At 36.1% G+C, this 13,440-nt stretch overlaps 1 protein-coding gene across 4 annotated transcripts in view; it reads right to left on the bottom strand.

Annotated features, from left to right (window-relative positions):
• slc4a2b (solute carrier family 4 member 2b) overlaps positions 1-12,791 on the bottom strand; it is a 52,864-nt gene extending 40,073 nt beyond the window's left edge. For 2 of the 4 annotated variants that reach the window (XM_008396632.3, XM_008396633.3), the window contains exons 1-2: positions 12,714-12,790; positions 12,483-12,633 (exon numbers count right to left, since the gene is read on the bottom strand). The gene's annotated coding sequence lies outside the window, so the exon portion shown is untranslated. Of the gene's footprint in view, positions 1-12,482; positions 12,634-12,713 lie in introns of all 4 variants that reach the window. The other 2 variants (XM_081601745.1, XM_081601743.1) reach the window with 2 other exon arrangements.
• Between the last annotated feature and the right edge of the window lie 649 nt (positions 12,792-13,440).

Here is a 13,440-nt window from a genome sequence, read left to right as displayed (position 1 = left end):
ATCCAACCTAAATGATTAATTTTTCTCTGTTATTAAAACTCAAAGAAGGTTTATTAGCAGCCCGTAAATGTTTGGAACAACCTCAGAACTGTGTATCTATTACAATATGTTCTTATTGCTCAACAAAAAAGGGAAGCTAATTTTCCATCTCCATGTTCGTTTTTTAAAACAAATAAAAACGGTGTGTTGAGAACTTTGCAACCAGTAAACTTCTACATACCAGCAGCTCCATTGTTATTTCTGAAAATGAAATGTTGGACAAGCTGACAAATGTTGCGCTACTACTCCTTTAAACATCTATTTATTTACAAAATTATATTTAAAATGGGGCCAGGACTACAACACAATCATTTTGAATAATTAGTTGCATAAAATTTGTAACGGAGTAAATTCTAAATGCATTTAATTGCCACTTTTTCTCCCCCTTTTACACGTACAAAAGTCCCAATGCGGAACCGTTGTATTTACTCGTTTCTGGTTCGCCGGTAAATAAGACGGACGAAGACGATAAAATGTAATGTCTGTTACTGGTTTTCACAATTGTTGACTACATTTGTTATGTTTTTAATAATGTAGATGACTTTGAACTGCCTTGTTAATGAATTGCGCTAAATGAATAAACTTGATTGAAGTCCGCCAACAGCGATGGAAGACAGAGCCGCTTCGCTTGGCCCATTGTTTCATACTTAAGGTTAAAAAGAGATTAGAAATGTAAGAAAATAAATAAATCACAGATCTGAGCTGATCAAGGTAAAATTAGCCGATTCTGAACTCTGGTTGACCGATTCACCAATTTAAAAGAATAGAGCTGCCAAGACAGGAAGCTATGGAGCAGAGTTTACAAAAAGGTGTGAGCAGCGCTTTATATAACAAAACGAAGATGATGCAAGTCACCGTTTCATTTGCATCAGATGAAGCTTGCGATGAGTCTAGAAGACTGGCTTATTGCCGGATGTTACAAAATCATGCGATTGTGACATTAGGAAATACTGCAACAAAACAGAGCTTTTTGCCACTTCTGTTTCTGTGTGTCCAACAATCTGTCACTTTTTTGGGCATTTTAGTCTACATGAGGTGTGAACGATGGAGTATGAGGGTCTGGAGAGATACTTTAAATTATGATTATAAAATCGTAATCTTATATGAGCAGAATAAAGAATCTTACCAGAGGAATTTTGTAAAATTTGTAGGAAAAAAAAGCAGTTTTCTACCAATTTACTAGCTAGTTTGTGTGATTCTTTTGAAATACACAGATGAAGCTTGCGATGAGTCGCTTCAATACTTATTGGTGATCTTTTCACACATCAGCATCAAATTAAGTACGTTCTATTATTAAAACCAATAGCAAAGTATAATTTCATAAAATGCTCAACATTCCTCATTTTAAATTGTTTTTCTTTCATGTTGGAGTTCTCAAAATTACTACTACTGCCAATATTACGACTTTATTCTGGTAACATTACGACTTTTCTGGTAACATTACGACTTTTCTCACAAATAATATCTCATTAATACAACTTTATTCTTGTAATATGAGTTTATTCTCGCATTTTGATTGGTCATGCGACCACTTTCTCATTACGTTATTGTATCATTCAGACTCATATTACGACGTTACTCTAGCAATTGGTTTATTCCCTTATTTTGGTTTAGTCGTATGACTATTCTCTTAACACCTATTCAATAAGCTAAAAATTACAATCTGCAAAGTAAAAACTCAACTTCCTATAAAAAGTTGGGATACATCTCCAACACTTGATGGACTACAATTCTCTCTCCAGTTCAAATAAGCTCCCAGTGAAAAAGAGTCAACTTGTTAAATGAAAACAAAAAATACATTTCAAAAAGGTTACTGAAGCAAATATGTCTTAAGATGGTCAGTTTTAATACATTTGTCATCAAGCAGAAAAAGGGTTAAAGAATGACTATCGTGTCTGGGCGTGAATGACTTAAAGGTTCAAACTCGGATCAGGACATTCATGCACGGATGACCTCTGATCACATGACAGTTTTTTTTTTAAACAGTCACTTCATCTATTTATGCTGAAGGAAAAACATTCAGCCTCTTCTGTTTGGTTGCTGATAAAAATAATGTCACACATTTATCTAGAATGAAGAACATGATTTAAACAGAAAAAGGTAAACTTTTTCATTTGGGAAGTAAATGAAAAAAGATGGACATTCAGGAAATACTGATTAAATAAAGTATGGTTTAAAAAGGAAAAAAAACAAACTTGCCATTGTTTACATTTCATATTTTTAGTGATAAAAAAAGATTCAAATATGAAAAGAAAAAAAAGGCTTAATATTTTTTAAATATTGAAGTCATTTAAAATTGTTGAAAAGCTCACATGCGAATCATACAGAGCGTTTTCAAGGAAGTACTGGATATATTCTCAGAACAGAAATGACTACATTCTCCTGTCCAGACAGGAAACCAGATCAGGCAGGAAAGATGAAGCAGACAAGTGACATGATGGTGTGGAAATGTTTTTTTTTTTAAGAAACCTGGGCAACAGGAAGTGTAACAAAGTCGTTAGCTCTGAAAACAGTCAAATCAGGTAGATCCTTTTTACCATTCTTGCGTAACAAGAGGCAGTTTATTCCTAGAACAGGATAGGATAGAAAAGGATAGAAAAAACTAGCCAAACAAATGTGCCGGAATACAGGTTGGGTTGCTAGGCGACGGGCTGGGCTTTCCTGGGGTTGCTAGGCAACGGCGGAATACTTTTTCATAAGCAGTTGAGACACAAACAGAAGTACAAAAACATGAAAATTTTTAATATGACAATACGTCCCCTGTGGCGCTTTTTCTTAAATGCTCAAAGCTTTAAAGACTTTCCCAGAATAATTCATAGTTGAAAGAATCAACTACCGTTTTATATATCAACAGAAATATCAGCCAATCGCATGTTAGCAAGCCATTGTATTTAAGAATCTAGCATCAAGTGCGTTTGACAAAACATAAAACAAGGCATAGAAAGAATCAGCACTGTTACAGAGTCACTCCTAGAGTCTCAAAAGCCACCAGATTAACAGTGTTTTCCAGCGGACAAAGAACAATCCTGTGATCTAAACATTTTCCTTCTCCATGTGCCAAATAATCAAGCTCTGCATTCCACATCAGCTTTTATAAAAGTCGAACGGCCGCAGTAGGAGTCTGTGCGAGACATGATTGTTTGTCCCCGGAGACGTAGGCTCAATGTGGAGTCACATGAATGTCTTGCGGGGGGTGGGAAGAAATGCATTCAAAGCCACAAGCACCTAAAAGCCACAAAGCAGACCTCAAAGTGTGGAGCTCCCCTCAGTCTAAACACTGAGATTATAATAGCAACATCCACCATGGTCAGCAATTTAAAAAGTTGTGACTTGAGTTTGCATCATTTAATTAGTCAACAAATGATACACTTAGTTTATACTAACCAGAACATACTTGTATCTTTTGCAAAGTTTTATGTAGATTGAAGGTTGTGGAACCAAATTTTAGAGGGCATGTTGCTGTATTTGATCCAAACCCAAATTCCTCCAAACTTACTACTGAAACAAAACCTAAAATTAAAAGTCTGACTTGAACTTCTAAAGAATAGTACGCCACTTTTAGTTTTTCTGGCTTTTATCTCAAGTGTTAACACATTTTGGAAGGGCTTCCTGTAGCTTCCTGTTATTCTTTCTCAATTCAAACATAGAAGGAAAGCCCAAACTTAACAAGCCAAACTGAGGATCAAGAATTAAATGGGGGGAAACAAATGTAGTTCAGTTGAGGACAGACTTGGCCTGGGCAATATGGCTTAAAAACGAAAAAAAAAGAAATTTCAATACCATAAATTATTTTAAATCTTTTTTTTCTCCTTTATCTTAAAATATACATAAACATTTGTCCTCTTTTCTGAACATTGCACAACAGTCAGGCTACGAGAATTTGTTTACTTATGAGAAAGTAGTCACAATATTAGCAGAATAAAGATGCAATTTTTAAATTACAAGGAAAACGTAATTTTGTTGAGAAAAATAAACTATTCTTTCAGAATAAACTGGTGTTTGCTCAGTAGTGTCAGAGTCTTGGTTGCTACTACTAATAATTTGATGCTAATTTTTCAAAAATAAAATATTTGTAGTTCACAAGTTAACATTTTATTTATTTTTTGTGTTTTAGTTTGCATAGTACTACTTATTTTCCTGATATTACAACTTTATTCTTCTAATAAAAAGAAATGTATCACAAAATTCATAGACTAGTCCTAATATTCTGTCATAGAGTTTATCTAAATTCAAAGTCCAAATAAATAGAAGCTTGTCAAACAAGATGGCCGCCCTGTTTGTGATGATATCACTCAGGACTATAGAAACTCAAAGAGCGCATTGATTAAAAAATTTATAAAAAGTAGATATTCCAAAAATTACATCTTCAAAAGTCAAAAATTCAATAAATAAAAAAAGAAAATTCAAAACAAATATTTATCGCCCAACCCTAAGGCAAACCAAACAGAAGAAACCACTGGTGCATAAAATAAAATTGGATATTAAAGTAAATTTCCTCCGATTGTTAATTACCCCAGTCACTTCCCATGTGACCAGATTAGCTGTAGCTTGTTGCACACCTGCTCTCTGGGATTATCTGCATCTTCAGTCCATTTGCCTCCAAAGTGTTTTTGGCCTAAAAATAACCCAGCAGTTTATAGTCACCCGGCTCCTCCAGACCCTTTCAACACTCAGACGTGTCCAACTCTCTGCTCAGTGGACGCATCGCCTTTACTCAGGGTTTGGTGGCTCCCTGCTCTTCACCATGACTGTTTTCTATCTGTGAATCTCAGAGCCATCAGCTGCTCAGTCAGTCTGCAGCCATCTTTATCTCGCCCTTTGTCCCGTCGGGGCGTCGAGCTGCAGCGGCTAAGACAACACCTGTCATTTGGGAGACGAGGGGATTTAAACTAGGAATTTTATTATGCAATAAAGCTGTTTTTTTACCCTCTTCTACAAATATGAAAACACAATCACAAGTCATCTGTTTAATTAGGATTGCACCATTAGAGGTGTAGTCATTACAATTTTATAGAGACTCAGATTATTATTTTTTTTTAATTAACCAATTCTGTTCCCCTAGAACTATTTAAAACAATAAAACTATTCAACATTTATTATATTCTGAATATCTTCCGTGTCATTTTTTCCCCCCTCAATGTGGCAACTTTGAGTTATCTTCACTCAGAAATAGCAGCCACACTGAAGAGTGAGATTACAGAGTCCTGGTAAGCGTCACATTCACCGATCGGGAAAATTATATTTTTTGTCATTTCCTGTCATCACACTCATCTGTTAAGCTGAAGAAAATAGAAATATATATATATATAAAAATTATGATTTACGGTTACCATTCAAACTTTTAGTTATCCAAGTTATCTTAAGTAATATTTAAATTAGCAAAACTCACATTTTGCAAATTTTTACACTTGATTTTTGGTCTCGGCTACTTCTAAAAACTGACCAAGTGCTTTAAAAAAAAGGCATTTTCTGGCCTTTTGATGTTTTTTTCGTGTCAGGAAAATGAGCAGTTTGTCACTTTCAGCAGACTCTGTGCTATTTCCTAGCAACGCCAGCCTGTTACCTAGCAACCCAAGCTGAGCTCCGGAACATTTAGCCAGCTAGTTTTACTGCTGTATGCACTGCTGTAAAAGGCAAGTTTTGTTTTTGAATTACCATCCAGAAGCCACTTGCTGCATTTTTGTTGGTTGTGCAGGAGACTCCACCTCTGCTTTTCAAAGATGTAGATGTATAATTGTGCATCTGTTTGGAGCCATTTCCACATGGAGTGCACATGTTGAGTTGGGGGGAGGGGAGTGTGGCCAGCAGCTTATTTGGATTTAAAGTGACAAGAGGCCCCAAAACATCTCATTCTGAAAGGAGTTCAAAATAGTTTGAACTTAGACTAACATCCTTATCCAAGAATGATTTCATGCAAAAAAAAACATGAACATGTTTTGTATAGCCAATAGACTGATCCTAACCTGTTCAGGGAAGCATAATATGTCATATAGTTTAATGGCTAGTAAACGTCATGTCATAAATGCCCTTACTTGGCATATTTAACCGTTGTTGCGTAGATGAATGCAACTGCAAGACAACAAAGTCTTCAACAGATTTTGGCTGAGTCATTTCATCAAAACACAGAAAAGCTTGGAGAGAGTTTTGATGGTGCAAAGCAGTCACTGTGGTCAATGAAGCGGGCAAGAAACTAAAGCTTAGTTAATGATCTCCGTTTCAACCCCTAAAAACACAGAGACCAGTACTAATATCACTTAGATCTCCTGGTAAGTGCTGCCCAAGTTGTAAAAAAACAAATAGAAGGAAAATCAAGTTTGTCCTTTGCTTTAAATTAAGGCAAAGGAACACAGCAGGCATCTCAAGGATACTGTTTTAAAGACGGGTTAAGTTATAAAACAACATCCTAAGCTTTGAACATCTTGCAGAAAACGGTTGAATCTGAAAAATGGAAAAAGCCTGACAGGTAGGAAAAGGGATTTGATAAGAAGATTCACTTGCAGATTTCTGAAACTCATGTAGGAGACGCAGAAAACAGAAGATCCTCTCGTCTAAGGAGACAAACATTTTGACCTTTATGGAAAACGCTGCATGTTGCAAAAACACATTCCTCACTACCTCTGCAAAGATTGATAACGTACCGATACAGTAATTCAGCCATTAGTTTATCTGTTGTGGCAGGGACAGCCAAAACAAGCACAACACCAGAATGTAGCCATCATTGTTTAGATTAAACCATATGTGTGCTAGAATGGCCCAGTCAAAGTCCAGAGAAGGACTTGAAAATTGATGATAGATGTTCTCAAACCTGTCTGAGTGAACTGGAGCAAACAAAATAAAAAACATGCATAATTTCTCTTCCACTTACATTATGTTTACCACATCAATTTCTAATTTTTATTAGTATTTTAAACGATTTGCATTCATCCTGATGAATAGATTATTGGAATACTAATCGATTATCAACTAGAGTATGTAGATGCAAAAAAAAAGGAAATTTACTGGGGGGAAAAAAGCCATAATTCAAAACTGTACAAAATATAATAAAAAATCTTTATCTGTAGATACAGTCATGGCCAAAAGCTTTGAGAATGACACAAATATATTTTCACATGATCTGCTGCCCTCTGGTTTTCATGTATGCATGTCAGATGTTTTCATCACATACAGAAATACAATTGCAATCATATCATGAGTAACAAAAGCTTTTATTGACAGAATGAGTTAATGCAGCAAGTCAATATTTGCAGTGTTGACCCCTCTTCTTCAGGACCTCTGCAATTCTCCCTGGCATGCTCTCAATCAACTTCTGGACCAAATCCTGACTGATAGCCGTCCATTCTTGCACAATCAATGCTTGCATTTTGTCACAATTCCTAGGTTTTTGTTTGTCCACCCGTCTCTTGATGATTGACCACAAGTTTTCAATGGGATTAAGATCTGGGGAGTTTCCAGGCCATGGACCCAAAATCTCTGTTTTGTTCCCTGAGCCAGTTAGTTATCACCTTTGCTTTATGGCAAGGTGCTCCATCATGCTGGAAAAGGCATTGTTCATCAACAAACTGCTCTTGGACGGTTGGGAGAAGTTGTTCTTGGAGGACATTCTGGTATCATTCTTTATTCATGCCTGTGTTTTTAGGCAAGACTGTGAGAGAGCCGACTCCCTTGGCTGAGAAGCAACAAGACTGGTGGTGGCGCTCACCTCGTCTTCTCCGAACAAGCTGTTTTCCAGATGTCCCAAACAATCGGAAAGGGGATTCATCAGAGAAAAAGACTTTACTCCAGTCCTCAGCTGTCCACTCCCTGTACCTTTTGCTGAATATCAGTCTTTTCCTGATGTTTTTCCTGGAGAGAAGTGGCTTCTTTGCTGCCCTCCTTGAGACCAGGCCTTGCTCCAATAGTCTCCGTCTCACAGTGCGTGCAGATGCACTCACACCTGCCTGCTGCCATTCCTGAGCAAGCTCTGCACTGCTGGTAGCCCGATCCTGCAGCTGAAACACTTTTAAGAGACGGTCCTGGTGCTGCTGGTCTTTCTTGGGCGCCCTGGAGCCTTTTTGGCAACAATGGAACCTCTCTCCTTGAAGTTCTTGATGATGCGATAGATTGTTGACTGAGGTGCAATCTTTCTAGCTGCGATACTCGTCCCTGTTTGGCCATTTTTGTGCAATGCAATGATGACTGCACGTGTTTCTTTAGAGATAACCATGGTTCATAGAAGAGAAAGAATGATGCCGAGCACCTCTTTTTAAAGTGTCCAGTGGTGTCATTCTTACTTAATCATGACAGATTGATCTGCAGCCCTGTCCTCATCAACACCCACACCTGTGTTAATGGAGCAATCACTGAAACGATGTTAGCTGGTCCTTTTAAGGCTGCAATGAAGTTGAAATGTGTTTTAGGGGATAAAGTTCATTTTCTAGGCAAATATTGACTTTGCAATTAATTGCTGTTAAGCTGATCACTCTTTATAACATTCTGGAGTATATGCAAATTGCCATTATAAAAACTGAAGCGGTAGACTTTGTAAATATTAACATTTGAATCATTCTCAAAGCTTTTGGCCATGACTGTATATTTTACTCAAAACTCCAAGTGGAAAAGTCTACGCTTCATTTGTTTCAAATTTACTAAAGAAATTCTGAGTTATTGCAATTTAGGCAACAAAATGTTTATTTTCTTATTTTAAAAAAGTAATTTTCACCTTTTTATGTATTTCTAATATTATATATTTAAAAAACTGAAGTGGTTAAATAAAATGAAAATTTGTAGAATGTGCCAAATTTTTCATCCAATTAATTGTCACTAATCATAATTTAAGTTGGGGCTGCAACTAATTAAAATTAGCTGTGAAATAACTAAAAAATGTGTTTTTAGATAACTGGATGTTCTCAGCTTACAGCTTTTAAAATAAAATAAATAACCGTTGTATGTATGACAATAAAGCCTCTTCCTCAATGTCACATTTTATGTTCTTCTTCATATTTAGTTCCTCTAAAAGTTTTAAGACCTGCCATCACTTTCTGCCCAATATAGTTAGTTTTTATAGTAGGGAAAATAAATACTAAAATACATGAAACAATACCAAATATGTGGATGATCAGGTCAGAAAAACTACTGACGTGGTTATTTTTACGCAGGAACAACAATATTATTATGCTTTTAGCAAATCTGTGGGTTAAATCAGCATGAGAGCACAGCATTAAGAAGCATATTGATCAGCTACTTCTTAAATATCAGCAGTAATCAGATAATAAATCCAAACATCCAGCACAGACTAATGCACAACAATCCGACTGTTTCACTGTCATTTGAGCAGTGAACAGAACGAGCTAGGAGACAAAAATGTTCATTTTTAGCAGTAATTCAGCACTAATGCTATAATAACGAGGTTTTAAAATACACAACAATACAAGAAAATTGAGTCAAGACAGTCCGGCCTTTCTTTAGGTTCCCCTAAGAATGCTCCCATCGAGCGACAGTTTCGGGGTGTGGCTGCAGCAAATTGCAAAAAGAGTGAGACTTTTCTCTCCGTTGCAGAAACCCCAGACTGGATCCATTCTCACACAAACAAAACAAAGTCCTACTATTTGACCCTAAAGTCTCTGTGATAAAAAGGTTGTTTATATTTTCCCTGGGAGTCAGTTTGAGTGATTATATTCTGGGTTGGAGATACACAAACCAGCAGCGCTCTGTTTGCAAAGGAATGGGATTTAAATTGAATAGAGCTCCACAGCTTTAGATGATAGTAAACAGGACTAAAATAATAGTGTTTAACTTTAAGGCTACATATATTTATAGAAAATTGGAGGCTTTGAGAGTAAAATACACAGAAAAAACAGAGAGCCTGATTTAAAAGAAGAAAGAAAAAATGCTTATCAGGCTTTTTCCTCCTTCCTTCTTTCTTTTCTGCATGAACAAGCAATTCACAACAGGAATGTGAAGACGTCCTGCTCAACTGTTTGGGCTTTAAGCAAGTGAAACAAAAACTGATTGATCTGTTAAATAAAACTGTTTTATATTCAAGAGCCGAGACAGATTCATCAGATCAGTTTAAGCACCTCACAATAACAAATAAAAGGAGTCAATTTGAAGTTTTATCTCATTTTTCAGGGATTTTCAAGGACATAATGACTATAACATCACTGAGGTAATATTTAGGGTAAAGATGTTGCAGTAATTCGTTTCAGTTAGATTTAACAGCTGCTAGGAAAGATAATCCCTTAATCCAGCATCTTGTCCTCAAAGTGAGTAGTCATCTCAGATAACCTGCAGATCATAACGGTGAGTCAGCAGAAAAGGCACATCCTTCCTCTGTCCCGCCAGATGCCACGTCCTCCTGACGTTTATTATTCCAACGCAAAGCAAAGTGGCTGCAACAGCAAAACTAGGAGGCCAAAAATCACATAAAAACATGCCGAGACTGGACAATAAATCAATCAACAATATATAATCACAAAAGAGGCATGATCAGTATCAACAGATTACACATCTGATTGTCAATATGTAGAATACGATCCAGAACCGCACAGCATTCTGGGAAATGTAGGCAGAGGAAGGGCTAAGCAAGTGAGTTTTTGTTTTTACCAGGATAAAAACTCATTTAGATTAAAACTTATTTTTCCAAACGAGTCCTGGTGATAAGGCAGCAACAAATGCATTAAATAAATAAATAAATAAATAAATAAATAAAGGTGTGAGGATGGAGAGGAAGAATCAGGACAGGCGGTTTGGCAGGAACAGCCACTATTAATTTTAGATATTTAATTTTAAAAAGTGCATTAGTAAGATTTGAAATTTGCTTCAAGCTACTAAATAATGCTTGATCAAATAATAGAGGTGTGACCAGTTAACTGTGATTTCTATTGAAAACAATGTTGCACCGTCTCATTTCATTTATTTACAAATGGACAAGAGCAAAAGAACAAGTATCAATAGTTTTAACTTCCTTCCACAGTCCAGGCTGCTGTTCAGACATCATAGTTTCACAATAGAAAATGTATCAACAACAGGCTGCTGCTACTGTTGCATTTATTACACATTATCAGACATCTGTGTTTTTGAAGGAGCTCATATGAAGTGTAATATGAAGTGAAAGTTTCAAAGTACATAGTTCTACCCCCGCCCAAGAACAGCTATGTGTTGATTAACAATTCAATATTTGAATTGCACATCTTCTGAGCAATTCCAGTCATAAGATAATTGTATATAATTTATATAATAATGTATAATGTATATAATTTGTCACTGTCACATTTAAACTCTGCTAGGTTTTCTTAGTTGAAAATTTTGTCAAGAAATCTCAAACCAACAAAACAAACAACACACATGTACAAAATTAAAAATGGTAATTCAACAACAAAGACTTATTTGGACAGCTGGTAACATTTTGGTGATGAAGTTTCAAGTGGTTCTACAATTGATTATTGGCATCTAAATTTTTAGATACTCTTTGAATAACATAACTGAGTAATTCTAGCCATATTTTACACCGATTGCACAGAATATTATAAATGTGAAATAAACGGGAACAGATTCATGATCATATCATCAGCTTTAGAAAAATAATGGCTCAAGTCTTTTTATTTTGACAAAAGTGGATGTTTTTCCCCTAAAACATCTCTTGGAAAGAAAGAGGTGGTAATTTGTTGGGTTTTTTTGTTTTTTGGAAAAAAATAAAAGAAAACAATCCCTTGGCAAAAGAAAAATACTTAGGCCATCGTTTTAGGAAGGTGACAATATTTGAATTAGAAGTTATACTTTGTGCTATTTTATGTAAACTCAGTCTAACCACATTATATTGGATAATTTGTGGGCAGTTTTTGTTAAAATAAGTAAATAAATAACCAAAATTACCAAGTTATTTAGGAGAGGGGCTGAGAATATTTTAGAGAGACTTCAGGCCCCCTAAAATATTCGTAGTGACGTCACTGAATGTGGCTATGACATAAAATTCGCAGTAAAATACGTCGAAATCTGAATTTGGTATCTATCAAAAGGCGGAAATAGGGGGAAAATTGCGGGATTGCAATTTTGCCAGGCGTCCGACAAGCTTTTTTTTTTAATTTACCCTTCTGTGAACAGGAGCTTTTATGGTTTCATTGAGATTTCTTCAAGTTTTTGGAAACTATTTGTCAGAGCGCTGATATTTCCAAATGGAAACGCTCTTGCATACCAAAGCTGCTCTTGCTCCATTCAGCCATGATGAATGAACCCTGAGTAAACGCTGACCACTCCCCTCTGCTTTATTGAGAAACAAGGCAAACATTAAAGTTTAATTTTATTGCCTCATCAACACGACCCTCGTGGTTGCAGCTGCTGTCAGCTCCCTGCTGCTAACTGCTACCATCACTAATTTCACTACCGTCACCGCCAATTAATCCCTCAAAAACTAATTTAACCATCTCCAGAGACTTTATCCGTTCTCACCCCACCTTTCTTTACATTACCTGTTCAACAAGGCGGAAAACAAAGCCGGTTCATCCGCTGGTGGTGCTGCTACTGGGGGATTACTCCATGCATGTGTGGCAGTCACTGACTGTCAAGAAGCGAGTCTGTCCACAGGAAAAACAAGCTAACAGTCAGAAGTGGTCGGTAATCCTGAAAAATAACAAATTTTTCATTAAGTGACATGCCTAAAAAGCTCAAATTATTACAAAGATTAAGACTTATTTACTTACCGGTGCCTGGCAGCCGTACTCGCCTCAAACTCTGAATTACTCCGCTGTACCGCGTCAAATAAGGGCAAGGAACTCACAGAGACTTCCGGTGGAAAGCTCAAATTAAGATCAAGGAACTCATATCCCACACATCTGCTTTCGCTTTGCTATCAATATTGGGTTTGAAAATAAGTTACTAAGCGTAATGAAAACCATGCAATAACACAGAAAAATGTAGGGCGCTTTTACAAAGTTTCAAACTACGATCTGTACATTTATTTTGAAATTCAAACAACCAAGTTCCGGTTTTAGGGAGGTAATTATCGTAAATTGTTGCAGTCGCTTTTAGGAGATCATTTCTGCGCCTGCGTAAAACGATGATTCATATTTTTGAGTAAATGCGTCTTTCCGTTATAATTCCTGTCACCCTCTAAGGTAAATGTCAAATATCAAAACGAATAGCTAAAAAAAGTTGAATAACATCCGACATAAAAAAGATATAACAATGAATTGGGATTTAATAAAATAATGAAAAACTTACAGTGACAAACAGACTGGCAGTCTGATTAGCATCACACTACTTTATCAGTAATGCAATTTCCGAATACAGAGTAATTTCCACAGAAAAGTTTAAAAGCAACACAAAAGATATTTAGATTTCTTGTGTATTTCACATTTCCTCTATCACTTTTAGTAATAGTGTATCTCGTTCTAACGTTGCCACTATTCATGAAAAGTTAATTAATTA

The sequence above is a fragment of the Poecilia reticulata genome, chromosome 20 (assembly GCF_904066995.2).
Source record: "Poecilia reticulata chromosome 20, P_reticulata-male-v2, whole genome shotgun sequence".
NCBI lineage: Eukaryota > Metazoa > Chordata > Actinopteri > Cyprinodontiformes > Poeciliidae > Poecilia > Poecilia reticulata.
This window is presented reverse-complemented; position numbering and strand designations above follow the sequence as displayed.